This window comes from Protopterus annectens, chromosome 1.part1 (assembly GCF_019279795.1).
Source record: "Protopterus annectens isolate FY-2018-M chromosome 1.part1, PAN1.0, whole genome shotgun sequence".
In the NCBI taxonomy this organism is placed as follows: Eukaryota; Metazoa; Chordata; order Ceratodontiformes; family Protopteridae; genus Protopterus; species Protopterus annectens.
Genome location: NC_056726.1, coordinates 1,389,513,993 through 1,389,536,176, shown reverse-complemented (window position 1 = coordinate 1,389,536,176; position 22,184 = coordinate 1,389,513,993).

Sequence of the window (22,184 nt, the reverse complement as noted above, 5' to 3'; positions counted from 1 at the left end):
CTCCATAGACTTAGTCCAATAAATTATGGAGTACAACGCCCCTTTTGGTATGTACCTCACAAGACATCTACAACAACTGGAAAGGCTGCAAAAATACCTCACAAAGAGGACTACTGGCCTCAAACAGATGCCCTACACAGACCATCTCAAAAAACTCCAGCTTTACTCCGTCGCATATCGCCTACTCAGAGGCGATCTCTGCCTAACATACAAAGCTATGTCAAACCCAGAGCTGTTGGACATGCTCCACTTAAAGAAATCCCAATCCCTCCAAGCTACACGCACTAGGGACCTAAACCTTGTCACCACAATAAACAGAACATGCTGGAGGGATAGATTCCTGTCCCAGAGACTTCCCATACTCTGGAACAGACTACTTATCTATGTCAAACAGAGCTCCTCATTAGCACTCTTCAAGAAAAATTTTGATGATTGGATGGGCAATAGGAAATTCACCCTGGGGATCACTTCTGTGGTTCTGCTTGACAGGGGCACAGGAAAGTAATTTTCTTGGGTGGCGAAAGCCAGGGTACATTTTTGGCTAGGCTTGTATAGGCCCTAGGGCCAATAGCCTAGTACCTACCTATGAACCTATGAACCTATGAAGTGTTAAGGCTGATGAGGATATCAGAGCATCCTGGCTCTCCATCATGTGGCATGTTGGAATGATTTATTTTAATTCTTGACCCGCCATCATCTCCCCCTTGCATTCACCTTGGTACGCTCAAGGGCATCTCTCCTCAAATGCCCCCCCCCCCGGGATGCAATGCAGATTTATGTGCATCACTGCACATACCTGCTGTTGCTTGCTTCTTCTTTTATGTGTCTGTGCACAGAATTTAAAGACATGTTCCTGCTGCCTGCTTCTTTTGTCTGACATGACTAGATTAGTAAAATACTTCTTTAACGAAACTCTGTATGTGGGATGAATAAATGGGTGTTTCTTTGACAAAAGTAAATGTGTGTATGTGAAATGCCCTACTTAGGGAGGGCAGGTTAGGTAATTTACTAAGGCTCAAACTCTGTACCTTGATTACAGGAGACAAGAGCCTGAATCCCCTACATTACTTACCAGACTACTCAAAGCATATGACTTTTAGTGCATTTGCATGGAATTGTGAGTTTCGGTGCACTTTCAAGGAACTGTGAGCTTCAAGGCAAGAGCAGTTTATTGCTACTCATGCTAAGTCTGTTTTCAATGTGCAACTGTTTTGTTTAGCAGATGATCAACACTGTTTGCACTGTTTAGCTTGACAGCAATGTTAGTAGCACAACAGGTAGAGTACTTCCTTTTGATGCAAAAGGCTGTGGGTTCTACTCCCCGACCATGTAGATAAACTGGTGATACTATATTGTACTTTAAGGAGGAGGGGTGCTGCTGTCCTGAGTGTGTTCTCCTTTGGATAAGATGCCAAGTAACTATGAACCTGTTGTTGGTTTGCCATTCATTCCCTGCTGCAATATTACCAGCTTGCCATTTTTTTCTGTAACATAGGCAATTTATTCTTCACGTGCAGCAAACACTGAATTTTTAGATGAAACATTGATATATAAAGTAATATTGCTAGCAGCAATCTCTTCATTAGTTACATATCTTTTTAATGTGGAATTATTCAGATTACTTTTACTTCTGCAGAGATTGCACATATTGGCTGATATTGGTGGGTTGTAATGATAGATGTCTGAGTGGTCTTTTATTGTTGAATCTGGTGGTGCAGTGGTAACCTTGTCACCTTACAGGAAGAGGTTCTCTGGTTCGATTCTCGGAGGCTGTGTGCTGTCTGCATGTCCTTCATGCATCCATCTGCCTTTCTACTGAGTGCTCCTGATTTTTCCCTTGTTACAAATACATGTGCCTGTAGTGTTTTTCCCTGGGTCTCTGCTGAAAATTGGCTTTGTTCCAAGTCGCACTTTTCCAGTAAACAAATGTTAAATCAATAAAATGTTCTGAAATGGGCAGTTTTGCCATTATTGGTTCATATATTTGTTTGCATTACTTATTGGAAAAATTTTCAAAATTTTGAATTTCAAACACGCTCTAACAGGTGGTGCTTTATTATACAAAGCAATATAATTCTTGGCTTACTGGAAAATGTTCAAAATTATGAATTTCAAACGCACTCTAACAAATAGTGCTGTATTATGCCAAGGAATATAATTTAATACAATCAAGAAGGTGAATCAAAGAACATGTGCATGTATGCATGGTCCTAAAAATGTGTGCCTCTGGTTTGAAAACAGCCCAAAGGTAAACAGTCCACCACTGGTCAAATGAATTTTCTTTGAATGTGGGTTTCAATGTCATTTCAATGAATGTGAGTTTCAATGACAGAGAAGTTTGCTGTTAATACCGTCTATTTTCATTTTGAGACTGTACTATTTTGTTTAGCAAATATCTATCAGTGTTTGAGCTATAAAATTTGAAATAAACATTTTAAATTAAACCCAAATATATGTAATTCTTGTAGAAGTAAAGAAGAAAATAGTGTGCACATTGAGAGGTTAGAACAGTGATTACGGTAACCGAGGAGAAATAGCCAAGTAATGGGACACTGAACTAGTTCGGGGGAGTGTGCTTCTGTGGGGGTGGGGGGGTGTATGATCCATTACCCCTGCTTAGTGCCCCATTTGAGTGTGATCTGGCTGAGGAAGTGAGTGAAGAAGGGAGAGTAAGGAGATGTAAGGTATGAATAGGTATGCTCACATTTTGGGATATGGTTTATCCTGGTATTAAGCAAGAATAGAGCCAGAGCCAGCTTTTGTCTAGGAAGTATTTCAGAATGGTGTTGAAGGATGGGAGGGGTGTTGACCTGATGGATAAAGATAAAGATAAGGAGTTCCAGGATTTAGCAACATGGTACAAGTGCAGATGGTGCCCAGCAGATTTGATAGGTGTGTGAACAGATAGAAAGTTTTGGTCATTTGATTGTAATGACTGACTGACTGGGAATATAACTGTGTAGAATATTATTTAGTGCTGGACAACAGATAGATTCTGGATAATTTTATAGGTGGTAAGAAGCTGTGCATATGTTAGCTGATTTATTTATTTTATTTATTTATTTTACATTTGTTAACCGGGCTAGTCCAACTGGATACATGTCCATTTTCAGTGGAGGCCCGAGGAGAAAAGCTCCACTATCTAATGCATAATAACAAAAAAATACATTCAAAGTACATAGGTAATTTAAGACGCAACTAAAACAGGGATTTAAAATTACGTAGGGAATTAAGACACAAGTAAAACAGGCATATAGGGTTTCCTTTCAGTAAGTTCAAAAAGGTGAATACAGAGACTATCAAATTTCTACAGTACAGGTCAAAGTACAAAGGTAATTTGAGATTCAACTAAAACAGGCATTCATAATTACATAGGGAATTTAAGACAACTAAAACAGGCATTTAGGCTATCTTTTCAGTAAGTTCAAAAGGTGAAAACAGAGACTTATCAAATTTCTTCAGTACAGGTATATAAAATGTGAGACAGAAATAATTAAGTAGTTTAAAAGCAAAAGATAGAGTTACTAGAAAATTTTAGTTTGAAGTTGAGAGAGTCAATTTCTCAGGTAGAGATGAAAAATAAAACGGAGAAATAGAGTTGGGAGACAGTGCAAAGGGTGCAGGAGAAGGTAGTTCTCACCAGTTTATACTTTTTAATGCTATACAGTGGTGTGTTCTGAAAGGGGTATTTCTTGAAAATTTTGCAACTTTGCTGTAGCATCATTTAAGTTTTTTTATTTTTATGATGCCTGAAGGTTAATAAGGATGGAACTGCCATAAAGAAGTGTGAAGAGGAGATAAGAAGTGGCAAGTGTAGTTTTAGTTACATCAGTGAGAAAGGTTTTGGCTCTATAAAGCATCCCTAGTGTTTGATGCGTTTTTCTTATGCAATTTTGTATATGCAGGTTGTATTTAAAATTTTCTTCTACTATTATCCCTTATAATTTGCTTTGAGAAGTGACGTCAGTGGTTGTATTATCAAGAGAGGGGACTTTACTTTTTTTTTTTCACGTAAAGCAATGTGGGGGGAAAAGTAGCTGATTGTTTTTTTTTTTTTTTTTTTAGAATTGAGCATACGTTTTGAGTTACAAAGCCATGTTTCAGTTGCTGCTAAAGCTTCCTGAGTAATTTTTGGAGGTGTGTCACATTGTTAGATGGGCAAATGAGTGTGGAGTTATCCATGTACTGTATTAGGAAGGCCTATTGTGCAGATGTGTTGTGGATGTTGGTGAGAATGTTAAAAAGGACAGGACTAAAGATAGGGATTTGGGGTACACCAGTGGTGACTGGGTGGTATGGAGAGACGGTGAGGTGTCATTTTGCTAACTGATATCTATTGGATAGTTTTGGATAGATTGCTTTTGCACCATAGAAGGGTAGGATGAGAAAGTCATTATGAGGACATCTGAAGTAGACGTTTGCTGTGACAAACTGTCTCAAAGGATTTAGACAAGTCTAGAAATAAGGAGGAGACTAGTTTGCCATTATCTCTAGCTTTCTTGACAGTATCTTTATAGGTTAGAAGTGCAGTGTTAGTATTATGGGAAGGATGGGAGCCATGTTGTGTGGGGGACAGGAGTTATTCTTGCAGGAGACAGTTTAGCAACTGTTTTTAAATACATTTTTAAAGTATTTTGGAGAGGAGGGATAAGATGACTATATGTCTAAAGTTAGTAATGTCTGTTGAATTTATTCCTTTCTGCACAGGAATAACATGTGACTTCTTCCAGATGGAAGGAATGTGGACTTTCTGGCTTGACCTATTTTTAAGGCTTGAGACAGGGTAGGCACTATCAGCTGCTATTTTAATGTATTCACTCTGAAGGTAATAAGTTGAAGTATGGTTTGAATTCGTTCAACAGTAGTTTTATGTAGGATATGGCCACAAGTTTGAAGGTGAAACTGGATGTGTGGATGCATAGCTGTTGGACAGAATTAGGATTATATGATGGGGAATCTCTGGTTAGAGATACTATAGTATCAATGAAATGAGTTGATCTGAACTGCGGTTTCAAATGATGAGTTTTTGGAAGAGGGTTAGGGTTGAATTTATGGTCAGTATGGAGGATTTCTTTAATCGATGTCCAGAATTTTTTAGGGTTGGGTTTGTTATTATTCTGAAAGTTATTCTAGTATATCTTTTTGTCTTCAATAATTTGCTTTTTAGTATGACTGCAAAGCATTCTGAACTTTTCAAGTTATTGTGGGGTTTCAAATGTTTGCCATTCTTTCCATGCTTTTTTCTCTATCCTGCTTTAGCATTTCACTCCTTTCAGATAGCCATATTGCAATGTTTATTTCTAGTCTCTTCCTTCTAGGAAGTAAAAGGATATTTAAGAAATTCAGGAAAGTTGTACTGAATTCATTTATGGCATCATCTAAAGGGCAAATTTTTAGGAAGTTCCTATTAATAGATGACAGGTTAGTAATGATCGTTTCTGGGTTAAACTAGAAAAGGCTCCATGTTGTTTTATAAATGTGCTGTTTAAGTGGATGTGTGAGATGTCTGGTTGTGTAGAATGAGAGATGATCACTAAGACATTCAGGCATTGCACCTGAGGTGGTGTATTTGCCATGGTCGATTATTTGGATCCAGTCTAATAGGGAATTTGATGTCTTGCTATAACGTCTGGACCAATTAGTTAGTTGTGTGAAACCAAATTAGTTCATGGTAGATGTAGGGGAGTTAAGAGTTTATGCCCAACCAACTGACATTCACATCATCTAGAAGTATTATTTCTTGTGGAATTGTTATGGATATCCAATGTAGGATATATTCCAATATAGCTGCAATGTCACCAGGTGGGATCTAAAAAACAGTAATGCATATTTGTTTATAATTGTTTAATTTCAGGAAGGTAATAAGATGCTCAGTTGAACTGAATTTTAGTATTGGTTTGCTGTAAAGGGAAATGTGGTAGTTGTTGGGAAATATTAGAGCAATACCATCACCTTTCCTCTTTATATGGTCATTAGAGATGATGTTATAGCCGGGATGTGCAATTTTGGAGTTGCTTTCAGCCACGTTTCAGTTACAGTAAGAATATCGGGCTTATGTTGGGTAATCCAGGACTGTAGTTCAGCAATTTTATTTCTTATGTTTCTGCAATTTATGGCAGCAAATGGATTACCAGGATTGACCATTGTAGAGTTAGAGTAGTGTGTGTGGAAGAGAATTGTCTTGATGTTCATTCTGATAGGTGAAGGCCAGGATTGTGGTGAATGCCTCCTACAAGAAGGATTTTAATATATTGGAGAATTAATGATACTCATTTTTGTAGAGTATTTTTTCCATTTAGTTTGACTTGAAATGGAGTTAATCAGTATATATTTAGAGTAAAGGAAAAGGGTGTCACTAAATAGGTTTGGTGTGATGTACGGAGAGTGTAGGGAAGAAACATGAATGGGTAGATGGGACACAGCTGGAAACAGAGAGCTATTATAGAGTCATGTTAGGATAAGAGGTGGCCCAATAGCAAGAGAAAAACAGAGGATAAGCTGAGTAGTAGCATGATTATAAAAAGAGATCTGCATTTTATAGCTGGCAGGTAGTGGGGAAGTTGGGATCAAGAAGGGAAAAGAAGTTGCAGGTAGAAGGATATTTAGTGGTGTAGGACTCTGAAAGCTGATAGGGTATGGTTTGGAAATAAGTATATTCTATGAAGGAAAAAAATTAGGTTGCCCTATTATCTTCCGTGGAAAGTAAGGAATACATGGGTTAAAAAGGGCTACAATATGAGAATGTAGGTAAAAAAGGAATAAGTGAGGGTTTATTTAGAAAACTAGAAGATACAATGTAGAATAGATAGGTACTGCTAGGGAGGGTGTGTCAATGAATGTATATAGCGCAAAGCAGTATGGGAGAGAGAAAGGTACTTGGGAATAGTGCTAGAAGATTAAATGGAAGTTGAGAATTAGGTAAAAAAAACAGTAGCGTTTGTATGATAGTAGTAAGGCTGTTTGGGACGGTAGGGAATAAGAGTCACAAGTGCAATGTATATGTAGGAAGTATAATAGTACAGTAAGTAGGGATGGGGTGGGAATTGGGGATAGGTTAGGGGAGCAAAGCCAAGTATAGCAGGCTCTCACCCTCAGGTCAAATTATAGCAGAGAGTAATCAGTTTATAGCCAATACAAAGCAATTAATAGAGAGGTACAAAGAACAGGTTTTCTTTAATTTCCTGAATGCAGAAACCTCTCAGACAGGAAGACTAAATAACTGACATATACAGTGTGTGATGGTTGTTCTTAGGGTGTTGATGGAGAAGTATAGAAAAGGTCAGAAGAAGTTGCATTGTGTCTTTGTCAATTTAGAGGAAAGCATATAACAGGATGCATAGATAGGAGTTGTGGTATTGTATGAGGAAGTTGGGAGTGGCAGAGAAGTATGTCTGAGTGGTACAGGATATGTATGATGGAAGTTTGAGAGTGGTGAGGTCTTCTGTAGGAGTGATGGATGCATTCAAGGTGGAGGTGGGATTACATCAAATATTAGCTCTGAGCCCTTTCTTTGCAATGGTGATGGACAGGTTGACAGACGACATCAGACAGGAGTCCCTGTAGACTATCATGTTTGTGGATGACATTGTGATTTATAGTGAGAGTAGGGAAGAGGTAGAGGAGACCCTGGAGAGGTGGAAATATGCTCTAGAGAGGAGAGGAATGGAGGTCAGCAGGACTAAGACAGAATATATGTGTGTGTGTGAATGAGAGGGAGGATAGAGGAATGGTGAGGATGCAGGGAGTAGAGTTGGTAAAGGTGGATGAGTTTAAGTACTTGGAATCAACAGTTCAGAGTAATGGTGAGTGTGAAAGAGAGGAGAAGCCAAGAGTGCAGGCAGGATGTAGTAGGTGGAGAAGAGTGTCAGGAGTGATTTGTGACAGACAGGTGCCAGTAAGAGTGAAAGGCAAGGTCTACAAGATGGCAGTGAGAGCAGCTATGTTATATGGGTTGGAGATGGTGGCACTGATGAAAAGACCGGAGTCAGAGCTGAAGATGGCAGAGTTAAAGATGTTAAGATTTGCACTGGGTGTGACGAGGATGGACAGGGTTAGAAATGAGTATATTAGTGGGTCAGCTTAGGTTGGACAGTTTGGAGACAAAGCCAGAGAGGCGAGATTGTGTTGGTTTTGAAATGTACTAAGGCAGGATGCTAGGTATATATACATACATGCATGCATACAAATATTTCAAGCACCGGCATTAAAAGCCCTTCTTGCTTGCCAATATACCATAACACTTGTTCCCATAATAAGTGTCCAGGCTGATCTTAAAAATATCTAAACTAGTACTTGCTTTAATGTAATTTGGTAGTCTGTTCCATGCATCAGCTATTCTGTCAGAGAACCAACTGGTACACGTCTCATTCCTATAGAATCTCCTACATAGGTTGTATGACAATTCTCTAGTACTTTTTGATAACCCCAAGCAATCCCAGAAGTAGTTGTCTGTAAATGCCCTATATACTTGAATAAGATCTCATCTTAGATATCTATAAGAGACTGTACAAGTTCAGATATTTTAGTCTTTTATAATAACTTAAATTTTCCCATCCATGGATGCCGTTGGTATATTTCTGCTGTACTCTTTCCAGTTTACTCATGCTTGTTTTCTTATAGGGTTTCAATATTGTTATTCCATACTCAAGTTTGGGTCTAATGTAACTAACAAAACAATGACTTGATCATTTTTGATTTCCTAGACTTTATAAATCTTTGCATACAACCTATAGTTCTATAACTATCATTAACCAATTGGTTGATATGATTAGAAAAACTCATAGCTGAATCTACCCACATACCAAGGTCCTTAAATGAGGCTACAGTTTCAATTGCTGTATGCTGTTTTAAATATTCACCTTTCAATTTATGTCTCCCAAATCTCATATGCTTAGTTTTTGATGTATTTATCAGCATATTATTCTTAGTTGCTGTATGATACTTGTCATGTCCTATTTGTAAGCATGCAGCTATCCATCTTATCAAGAGTACATCAATACCTACTTGTACTAATTTATTGATCAGTGTTTTGTGTATGACCCTGTCAAATGCTGAAGTTAAATTTATATAAATTACATCACATCACAATACTGGGAGAAGGATGCTAAGGATGGAGCTGCTAGGTAAGAGGAAAAGAGGAAGGCCTAAGATAAGATTTATATATATGGTGGGAGGACATGCAGGTGGTTGGTGTGACAGAATAAAATGCAGAGGACAGGAAGAAATGAAAACAGATGATCTGCTGTGGTGACCCCTAACAAGAGCAGACAAAAGAAAAACAAGAAGAAGAAGACAGTATAATCTATTGGTCAGAGAAAAGACAGTGTCCAACTTAGTCAGTGGTCCTTAGAATGGAAAGCTAACTCTGTTGGGGGGGGGGGGTTAAAAACTAATTTCCAGCAGAGATGGGCATGTATTTGACTAGATGAAGTTAATACACAGCAAGGCTCTGCTAGTTAAATTTGCTTACATTGTACAAAGACAAATGTCTCAGTGAAAATGTTTGGAAGTTGGCCCTTGTAGCAGAGCTTCTGCAGTATTGGGGTCAGATGTAGTGACCACAGGGTACTGTACAAAGACAAAATTCTCAGTGAAAATGTTTGGGAGTTGGTGCTTCTGACAGAGCTTTAACAGTATCAGGGTCAGATGTAATTACCACAGGCTATTGTAAAAGAAAACAAATTATCAGTAAAAATGTTTGGAAGTTGGCCCTTGTGGCACAGCTTCTGCAGTATAAGGGTCAGATGTAGTGACCATAGGCTATTGTACAAAGACTAAATTCTCAGTGAAATTGTTATGGAACTGGTCCTTGCGACAAAGCTTCCATATTATCTGTGGCAGATGTAGTGTCCACAGGCTTTTGTACAAAGACAAAATTATCAGTGAAAATGTTTGAGAGTTGGCCCTTGTGGATGAGCTTCTGCAGTATTGGGGCTGGATGTAGTGACCACAGGCTCTGCCCTGTGAGGAAGTTGGTGACTGAGTTCATGACTGAGTTAAATCCTTCAACATTATTACAGTGGAGTCTTGGTCAGTTGAGATTTGTTAAAAACATGGGAGAAGCTGAAAAGTAATACAAAGTGTGAAAAAGCAAGAAAGTAGCAATCTGTCTGGATGGTGTGGGGTCAGTATGAAGGGGAAAACCTGGGAGTTGTTCTGGAGAAGTGCAGGGGGACTAATATGGATTAGAGGTGTCCATGAAGTCCTTTGTCTATGGCTCCATTTCAGCTAAGGTTAGCATTGTTGACTGCAAGTCAGGCATCTGATGTGCATATTGTTATAAAGTAGCAATTCTAAGTAGGTACATTCTTAGGCAGTTTGTGGACAAAATTGAATGACCACATTGTTTGATTATAACTAATGGTCAGTGACTTGCTGTAATAGAGTCTCCTCTCTTTCCAGTTACCTCCATCCATTCAGTTGCTTCCTGCATGCCCCATCCACTTTGAAGTCACCAGCTGTCACTGTCACCTTGTTGGAGTGATGATGGATATCGCCTTCATGTAGGGTGCTTGTGAGGTGTCCAAAGATATGCCAATCCACATTGTGGCCATACGTTTATACCTCGTTATGTGTGCTGGTGAGTACCACTTTCCAGTAGGGTGCTTGTAGGGTCCACAGATACAGTAGTCCAGTCAGAGGCCATAACATTTTGCAAACAAGATTATCTTGTCCACACCTCATCATATATGCCTGCACTCAAAACATAGCTAGTGGGAGCTATAATACTGCACACATGCCTGACATCGTATCATAGGGTGAGGTTATAAAGAGGAAGGCAGACATTTGCAGCATATTATACTAACATATTTCATGCTTGCTTAATACACATGTGAGTACTGCTGTGATCAGTCATATATCATATCCATAACAATAATATATATTTTCTATCTCTCCCTCACCCTCTCTGTCACTAACATTATTTTTTCATATGTCATATTCATAACAATAATTCTTATTTTCTATCTCTTCCTCACCCTCTGTGTCACTAACATTATTATTTTTTTAGTATTTTATTTATCTCCATTTCTGTTTTAATATCCAACAGTATCTGCCACAGCTATGTCTGTGGCACTGTCCATGTCACAATCACTCCACCTGTCCCAGCCTTTCCATTCAGCCACTCAACTCAGTGTGTTGGAGTACAGGCAGGTTACCTTCCTTATGGTCTCTGGTGGTCACTCACCAGAGAGGAGTGCCATTGTTCCCTCTGATGGCACTGCCAAGGGTGCTCAGCTTTTAACATGTAGGGAGTTGGGAGACCAGCAGCTGGAAGAGTCCTCACAGAGTTTAAAGAATTGTATCACTGTCTATCTCAACCCTCCCCACCTCAGGCTGGACTCAATGAGGAGGGTGATCAGGGTTGTCATTGGTCTCTCTCTCTCTCTCTCTCTCTGGGTCTAGCCCAAGCAGTACAGATAAATGACGGTTATATTATTTCTATCTCTTTTAAAAGTCAAAAGATAGATCTAAACACTCATGTATGCCATTTAATGTAGCTTACAGACTTTTCCATAGCATCACTACACAGCGAATGTGTGCCTGCATAGGCACATAATGCTTCTTGTTCAAATGATTTCTTTACAATTGCCCTAGACATAATTGAGGAAGCTCTCACTCTCTCTTTCCACTGGGCCTGCCATTTCCACAGGTTTTCTAATTAGTAGTAGACTGGACATTAAAATTGCAGTTAGTTAATTGATAATTGGCTTTGGATTGCATCATGCTACAAGGAATGTCAGCAGCAGCCTCACTACTAATGTGCTGGCCATGTTTCTGAATCCCAGGGTATTTTATGCAAGCGTCCATGTTCCCCCACCATCTCCATATTAATTGTACTAGTTCCACAACTGTACAACAGAAAAACCCAAACATGACCTACAACAGAAGTCCTCCTGCTCCAGCACTCACAAAGTGCAAATGTTTATTAAACAAATAGATCTGCAGAAGTGCAACACACAAAAACTCCATACATCTCTAAATTGTAGCATTCCATTACACTATCAGTTTCACATTAAGCAAATTTAAAATCCAGCAATTATGAAAGATGTTGATAAATGCAACAGACGCAAACATCTGGATTTCAGCAAAAAAGATGCCAAGACAATTAAATAAATGCTCTCTCAATATATATATACACACATATATATATATATATATATATATATATATATATATGTATATATATATATATATATATATATATGTGTGTGTGTGTGTGTGTGTGTGTGTGTGTGTGTGTGTGTGTGTGTGTGTGTGTGTGTGTGTGTGTGTGTGTGTGTGTGTGTGTGTGTATGTATGCACAAGCATGCGCAAAGGAGGGAAGAGACATGTACATACATGGAATAGTTCTCCATGTATGATGAAATGAGATTGGATTTTACATGGAATATATAGGAAGCTTTCTATGAGATGAGATGCAGGAGTGAAAATGGAGTTTCAGTTGTAATAACATTTAGTCACTTTGCAGGAAAATGGACAAAGTAGACATAGGAGAAGAAGAAAAAGTGCATTTTATATAGCACTTTATTCCAAAATACCTTTAAGACACAGTGCTAATACTCTTAGTAAAGAGACTGAATGTATGTATGGTGGTAGCAAGTATACACACCTTCTCCCATACACACAACCTAAAAACTACATATACTGACTGCATTTATAGACAGCATTTTTTTGCCAAGATTATGGGACTCCCCCACCCTCTTTGTGCAGACAGTGACATGGGTTATTTTACTAACAAACTGATACATACCAGCAACAAAGGGCAGTAGACAGGGCATTAGTTTAACATCTGGTTCTAGGGATACCACACCACATCATCCCCTGACATTCTTGCACTTAGATGTTATTGTTTTTTTTTTGTACAGCTTCACTTCCTACTTGGGTTTAGAACCCACAGCCATTTGAGACCAGACCCACAGCCTTAAGCTTCAGAGATAGATGTGCTAATACCTACACCATACTGACTTGGCATTTCATTATTCAATGGTGTATCAAACCCATTCAGTTTGTATCTACCACTGTATGGTACACAGAATATAAATGATCAAATTGCATGCCACATATGTGACTATAAACATCCAAATATAATGGTTTCCCTGCTTGCCACCACCTGTCCTTTACACCATAATGAGGTATATGTCAACAGTCAGTGGAAGAATAGGTGACATTTATCCAAAAGTGGAAAGGACAGAGAAAATGATTCTTTAAGACATTGCATCATAGTTTGAAATTACATAGGTTTTGCTTTTTGTTTCATGTATTGCAAGTGGTTTCTGTTTACTTTATGGTAAACAGCAACACATAATTACCCACAAACCTTAGTAACTAGAGTTTTGTCATAGATACACTTGTAATGTGCATCATATTTTTATTCCATACAAAGCACGTCTCCATTTTCATCTTTACTGCCTTGGAATATTTTATTTTGTGGGGTTTTTTATTAATTACCTGAGTAGAGCAAAACCACTCGCAGGAAGAATCTAAGTATTTGCTCTGTCTCAGTATGCATAATCCTAAATAATAATGTTTGTTACTCATAATACTGTACTATTGCTAAGCAAGAAGCTAAAATGTGATCTATGTTTAATGAAAATATTTGCTGCCATTGGCTACCACTCCCACTTTGCGAAATGTGGCAGACAGGAAGAGGCCCACTTCCATTTCATTTTAGGCTTTAGTAGGTCATTCAATTGCACAGCTGTTGTTGATAGATTCAAGATAAACTTGTTGCAGTAGTTCACAGGTCCAAGAAAAGAACAAAGCTGTCTGCTATTCCAGGGCAGTGGCCCCTTAGCCACTGTTTCCTATTTATTTGGATAAGTCATTCTCATCAGTTGTTCAACCCAGTAGTAAGATGATAGGCTGTGAATTGGCATCTGAGTGCCTTGTAACACAATAATGTGTTTTCCCTCCTTTTAAAATGCAGCTCTTTAAGCATTCAATGTCAATTTAGTAAAAATATATTTCTTTCTAATGAAATTAGCACCTAACTAATAAAAGCCTTATAGAAAATAAAACTACCATTACCACCTGGCTCTATGCTGGACAGCCCTTATTTTGACAATTGCGTTCTAATAAAATCATGAAAAAAATGACAAATGTCCTGAGATTTTATGGCAAAAATATTTCTGAAGTTTCCTCTACTAGTTGCGTAAAACAATTCTTTTGCATCTACAAAACATAAGTATTTTATGAAACAACATAAACAATTACATTTCTACAAGAGTAAGATTTTATATGGCATAAAAGTCCAGTCCCTTGCATTAGTTGTGGGTAGGCTTTCTTCTTCAAAATCTCTTTTCCATTAAAAATGTCCCAGTATGAACATTTGAAAAGGCAGTAACCTTAGATAAAACAGCAACCTCAGTTTTTGTTATTCATAGCAAACAAATCACAGATCACGGTGCAAGAAAGAACGAAAACATCAAGACAGCAGTTCTGCAAGGAATTACTAATGTATGTAATCTAAAAGCCTTTATTGCCATACAAAAAGTACTTATTTTTAGAAGCTGGAATATTTGTATAGTTTATTCTACTTTGCTATGCTAAGCTACTTGCTTTTTTCTTTCAGGTTACATTATTCCAGGAAGGTGCTCTAAGAAACATCTCTAGTTTGTAGATGGCCAAAAAGTTAATTTACCAAGATTTAGAAAAAGAATATGCAAATATAGAAGTAAATTATCCTGCCTCATATATTTGACTATATCATCATTTTTGAGTTGACATTATTGGATCACAGATCATTAGACAACTTTCAGTAAAACTCAACCCAGCAGAACTCCCTTTTAAGTACTACTATGGGTCCTGTAGAGCAATAAGTCCTATTTTCACTATGCAGATTATTGATTGCTAAGTCAGACATTGCTACAGTGTTTCCAATGATTTGTTATCTTACGATCCAGGACTCCATACATACAGTCGTTTTGTGAAACTATGCCATAAACATTATGTATTGTGGTAAGAACTGGATGGCAGCATGAATAGTCAGTATGTTATGATAGTAAAATACTACAATACAGTGATAGCATAGCTAAATATGAATAATGTGAAATAAATATTGTTAAAAGGTAAGATTTTCAGCCATAGTGCTCATAATATTTGCATCTCCTAGAGAGGTATTTCAATGTTAAGGTGGTAGACCTTGACCAGAGGAAGTAGAAGTACCAGACATCCTGTGAATTACTTATATCATATCACAAACCTGTTTATGGATATATCTGCAGATTGCAATGCAGCTTGACCTGAACTACAATACCATGTCTGTAAATTACAAAGATTGTTGCATTCCATTGAAAAACTTTAAAACTGAACTAGAAAAAAAAGCATTGAACTGTAAGTTAATCAAAGTTGTATTAAGTAAAGGTGTGCTTATTTCTTATCCAAGTTGGAAGTGAACTTTGATGTTGCATTTCACTGTAAGTAAACTTCACTCATTGGAAAAATTGTCTCTAGTATGTTATACCTGCTATACTGGTGGAAAATGCTGATACAAAACATAGCAATATATGAGTATGTGCACAAATACATACATGGCACACACACACACACACACACACACACACACACACACACACACACACACACACACACACACACACACACACACACACACACATGTATGGGTTGTACACAATCCATCCAAATGAAATTTAATCAAACTCTAATTTTCAAAGTAAAATATAAAAAACAGCAGAGTTCTCAACTTATGGAAGAAATCTGAATCTCATCCCTTCTGTTGCAGAGAAGAAAGCCCACTGTATCCCCACACCTCCACTGTCTTAAATATACTAACTCTGTGATTGCACAATACTGGGGAAAATATGAAAATACCTTACCAATTGTCCTGCAGCTTCATATCTGCTAGCACTCTGCAAACACCCCCCCTCCTTCGATGTGCATATTATTCAATCACTTGTATATTAATAACATACACTCATTAATAATGCATTTTGATTGCATACCAAGTTACCATGTTGATAGATATATTGATATACATATACATACAAAGAAAAATAACATGGCTACTAATGGTGGATAAAGTAGAAAATCAAATCACACATAATGAACATTATCTGAACCACCACGACAAGGCATATAAAAAATTAAAACATACTGCAAACTCTTGAGTTCTTAAAACCAATGAATGAATAGCTAAAAACTGGTTTTAAAACATCTCCCTGGTCTTAACTCATGTTTTCCTCTCCAACTTGCCTTGAGAGGGCAAAGATTGAAACATTGAACTGTGATTAGTTGATGCTGACTTTTAAATACGTACACTAATGAGAAGTTATTGGATCTGATGAAGGGTACAGCTATGTACCTGAAAGCACTTGCATTTTAGTTTTAACACCAGTTTTTAGCTACTCATTCATTAAATTTTCAGTTTTAAGAACTTAATAGGTCATAATAGTATGTTTAAATGTTTTATGTGCCTTGCCATGATGGTTGTGATAGCATTCACTATCGTCTAGCTATAGATATAGATATAGATATAGATATAGATATAGATATAGATATAGATATAGATATAGATATAGATATAGATTTAGATATATAGATATCCTGTCTTCGCAAGTTACAGGAAAGCACTCAAGGCATATATGAACATGGTAACATAGAAGATGCTGACTATATGGACTTTTAAAATCTAAAAAAAGAGCACCTAGCTCTAACTGACATGCCTTCTGAAATATAAGCAATCAAGTTCATTATCAGACATTTATTTCATGTGGAATGCTACTATCACAAATATTAGATATCACATCAGTAAAAGGGTGTATCTTCAAGTTGGTGCTAACCTTGATCTCAGTCTCTTTAGGAACTTAATGTTGGGAAATAATCCTCTTTTCAATGTTAGGGTGCACTGCCTGTTAATACATAACTCAGCAGGCCAAAACCAAGTAAATGCAGAAGACCTCACAAATAATATAGTATCACTTAATCCAATGCAAAAAGACAACAAAAAAACAAGGTAAGTCTGAGGCTTCCCATTCTTTTCAAATACTCTAGCTTTATTTATCTTAGATAAGCACTTTTGTCTGATGAACTCAACATCTGAAACCATTGTAGGCCTCTGCATGATAGCCACTCCAGCTATATACATGCAGATGTCTGTCCCTAGAGTGTATCACTGGAATACCCTACTGTCTGTAGCATAGCATATTAATGACATCTGCTGGGTTCTTATTCCATTTTTTAAACACCATTATTGAATTCTGCCTTGTGACATAGGCAAATTTACATTTATACAAAAGTAATCAAATTATATTAAATTAACATTAATAAACATCATCCTGGATTTGTTCCCAAGCATTCAGCACATCGGGAAATGAGCACCCTCTAGCACTCATTGTTTCCATAGCAGGTACAGTTTTTATAGAATCGGGTTGCTAGCCCAATGCCCAACCCTCCTCGGAGGGTGCACCACACACTCACATGCATACACTTACACCTAGGGCCAATTTAAAATGCATGTCTTTGGAATGAAACCCACATGAATGTAAGAAGGACATGCAGACTCCACATAGAAGGCGCCCCAGCTAAGAATCGAACTAGACAATCTCTTGCTGTGAGGTGACAACACTAACTGCTACACCACTGTGCCATCCAATAAACATTATACTTCACATCTATTGCTATATATCATATAACCAAAGCAACATTACATAAATGATTCAGTTCCTGCCCTTCTTTAAACAAGAAACATCTTCATTAAACAATCTTGTACGACATAAGCAATCATACATTTATATAAATGAAAACGAACCACACCGACACAATCCTTCATTGCAAGCAATTTACTTCACAAACCATACTGACACTCCCAGGGGCAAACATTATGCATCACTTATAATTTACCCAGTCATTTTCAGTCAAACATTACATAGCTCATTTAAGTCCTGCCTTCTTTTAAAGCTCATTCCTCCCCTATACATATTGTTCTCAAAATTCTCATGTTTTCCAGTGTAGTTTGCTCCTACCCTTTTCTATGGTAAGGCCTTGCTGTATTTAATTATGGTGGCTGCCAAAAAAGCAATTGCTAGAAAATGGAAATCAAAATATCAGCTTCTTCTTCCTGTCCAGTACTATAATGTTGAGTATACCTATGCTGATCTATTTGTAATTGCTTGCTTATTGTCATCAGCAGTTACTGGCCTAGAACTAAGTCTCTTGTTTTATGTCCTGAAGATGTAGCAGATGGTAGAGAACGAGTAATTTCATAACCTAGCTGAGAATAATATCTTGCTACATGCATTCAGGACTCATGTGCAGCACTCACTGGAGAGATATACAGAGGAAGAAAAGTATTCACCAGCAACTATGGTATCACATCTAGGAGACATTGCTTCATGATATCAATGCTGTTAATGGGCAGAATCACACAACACAGCAAAGTTGATGGCTTATTATAAGTTCATAGGTAGGTACTAGGCCATTGGCCCTAGGGCCTATAAAAGCCTAGCCAAATGGTACCCTGGCTTTTGCCACCCAAGAAAATTATTTTCCTGTGCCCCTGTCAAGCAGAAGTGATCCCCGGGGTGAATTTCCTATCTCCTATCCAATCATCAAGATTTTTCTTAAAGAGTGCTAATGAGGATCTTTGTTTGATACAGATAGGTAGTTTGTTCCAGAGTATGGGAAGTCTCTGGGACAGGAATCTATCCCTCCAGCATGTTCTGTTTATTGTGGTGACAAGGTTTAGGTCCCTAGAGTGTGTAGCTCAGAGGGATTGGGATTTCTTTATGTGGAGCATGCTCAACAGCTCTGGGTTTGACATAGCTTTGTATGGTAGGCAGAGATCGCCTCTGAGTAGGCGATATGCGACAAAGTAAAGCTGGAGTTTTTTGAGATGGTCTGAGTAGGGCATCTGTTTGAGGCTGGTAATCCTCTTTGTGAGGTATTTCTGTGGCCATTCCAGTTGTTGTAGATGTCTTGTGAGGTACATACCAAAAGGAGCATTGTACACTATAATGGGTCTAATGAGTGCTGAGTAGAGGAGAACAATGACCTCTTTTTTCCTGGATGAGAAACCTTTTGTGATGAGGTGTGCCACGTAGAAGGATTTCCTGACTGCTGTGGCGATGTGATTATCAAAGGAGAGACTACTGTCCACCTGTGTCCCAAGGTCTCTTATCACACTTTTGGTGTTAAGTAGACTACCGCCTATGTGGTAGTTCATGGATACAGAGTTTCTACCAAAAGGGATGACAATGCAATTTTCTGGCATTGAGCTTGAGGCCATGGCTTGACACCAGGCATCTGTCTCAGTGAGGCCCTTTTGTTGGATGTCCACATCGTTAGGTGTTTTGATTATGGCTCCTAGTTTGCAGTCATCTGCGAACTTTGTTAGCCAAAGACCTTCTGTGTTAGCCTGTACTTCAGAGAAGTAGATACCAAACAGGAGAGGACCTAGGACTGAACCCTGTGGTACTCCACTTGTCACTGGTCTAAAGTTGGATTTACAGTCTGCTACTTTCACAGTGTGGGTTCTGTCAGTGAGCCAGTTGGCAACCAATCTTGTAACATAGGGATTTATACCTAGTTTAGTGAGTTTATCTATAATTCCAGAGTGGGGGATGGTGTTGAAAGCCTTGGCGAGATCTAGATAGGCTGTAGGAACCACCTTACCCTCATCTACGGCTTTGGTGACCAATTCAAAGAAGTCAATCAGGGTTAGGATACATTATCTGCCTTTTACAAACCCGAACTGAGTAGGGTCCAGAGTTTGGAGATTACCAATGCCATTGTTTATAAGTTCCATGATGATACATTCCATAGTCTTGCAGACCAGGCTTGTCAGGCTAATGGGGTGGTAGTTCCTGGGGTCTGTGATGGATCCCCCTTCATGGAGTGGGATAACCGTTGCTGTGCACCATTCAGTGGGCACAAAGCCTGAGGTGAGGCTATGATTGACCATGGTACTTAGGTGGGGTGTCAGTTCATTCTGTAGTTCATGTGGAATGCAGCCTGGGATGTTATCAGGTCCCATGGATGCTATGTTGTTGGCTTTGGAGAGTGTGTTTTTTACCTGTGCAGCCGTGATTACAGGAACTTTGCATTCTTCCAGTATAGAGATGGGCCCTTTAGGGGATGAGAGAGGGGTAAAGTTAGCACTGAACCTATCTGCCAGGATGTTGGCAATATCAGTTGGTTCTATATATTTAGTGCCATTGTGCTGTAACTCAGAGCAGATCTGAGTGTTGTCATTAAGATTCTTGACATAGCTATAAAATGCTTTGTGGTTGTCTTTAGAATCAGTGGCAATTTTGTTTTCATAACTATCTTTGGAGGATTTTATGAGGGATCTCAGCTTCTTACTGAGGCTGACCATGGAGTTCCTCCAATCATGGGATTTTACTCTTTTTTTGCAACAGTTATTTTTTTTTGTTGTAGAGTTTGTTTATAGCAGGGGACCACCAGATTGGCTTCCTTTTTTGGAGGATAGTATTTAAGTTCTGTTAGGGATTGCATGATCCATGCACTTGTGTAAGTGCTTATGAAGTGCATTTGTATAGGATTCAGCAGTCGTACCTCTATTGCCCATCAGCATGGGTGTCGTGAAGTTTGCCACTTCTGCCTTAAGAAGCGTGAAGTTGGCTTTGGAGAAATTTGTTACGGTGGTTTCTCTATTGGGGGGGTGGATATGGGATGTGGATGTCTAGGGTGATTTGCTTGTGGTCGGATCTGACCAATGAGGAATTAATCTCTGGTGTGGAACACCAGTTGCCCATGTTGGTAATGACCAGGTCTAGGATATTGCTGCCCCTGGTGGGGGTGTGGATAAGTTGATCCAACGCGCTGGAATTTATGAATTTCAGAAAACGTTGAGCACAAGACTTGGTACATGAGTAGTTTTCCAAGTTAATGGTGGGGTAGTTGAAATCTTTTAGTTATGTACTTACCATAACTTTAGATGTTTGGGATCCATCTCACCTACATTCTGTACTGATGGGTTCGGAGCCGATCCTCAGCTCCGACTCGGCACGCTATACTATAGAGTGAAGTCTCTAATTGGCTGAACTATTCTATATCCCAGGATGCACCACCACCAATTCCCCAGATCTTGTTTGTCCGCACACATGCACCCACACATGCACTGCTGATATAACATTGCCAGATGTTTCAAGATGAAACGGTCGAACTTGAACCGTCCGGTCTCTTCTGGTCTCCAAGGCAGGGGGAAGGAGGGTGGGTATTAGGAATGTAGGCGAGTTGGATCCCAAACATCTAAAGTTATGGTAAGTACATAACTAAAAGATGTTATGTGATCCTATCTCGCCTACATTCTGTACTGATGGGACAGCGTCCCTAGCACCTGATTCCTGGGTGGCTCACTGGAAAACTCTCCTGAGAACTGTGGAACCGAAGGAAGCTCGCCCCCAAGATGCCACATCCAATTTGTAATGAGAAATAAAGGTATGAGGAGAGGACCAGGTAGCCGCAGCACAAATGTCACTAATGGCAAGCTTGGAATGAAAGGCTGTCGAAGTAGCCATAGCCCTTGTAGAATGAGCTTTCACAGTGGTTGTAAGCTTTCTATTAGAAAGAAAATAAATATGACTGATACAGTCTCTGATCCACTTGGCAATAGTGACCTTTGTGATGGCTTTGCCCAATTTATTGTCTGAAAAGGACACAAACAACTGATCTGTTTTCTGTGTTTGGTGCGTCCTATCTAAGTAGAAACGCAATTGTCTGTGGACATCCAATGAATGGAAGATATATTCTGCTCTGTCTGAGTAATTGGGGAAGAAAACTGGAAGTTCCAAAGACTGTTGAAGACAGAAACTAGAACAAACTTTGGGAACAAAAGATGGATTAGGCCTAAGGGATACTCTATCCTTGTGAAAAACCAGGTACGGCAGTTTGACACATAGGGCTTGAAGTTCCGAAACTCTTCTGGCTGATGTAATTGCCACCAAAAAAGCAGTCTTCCAGGAAAGAAATTTCAAGTCAGAAGTTGCTGCTGGTTCAAAGGGGGAAGAGGTCAAGGCACCTAATACGAAATTGAGATCCCATGGTGGAGCAGGATGAGAAACTGGAGGACGTAGCAGCCCAGCACCTTTCATGAAGGCTTTACACAACTTATTGCTCATCAAAGGCGGGTCTATACTTTCATTAAAATTAGAAATGGCTGCTAATTGAACCTTAATGGTAGAGACCAAAGAACCTTGATTGAATAG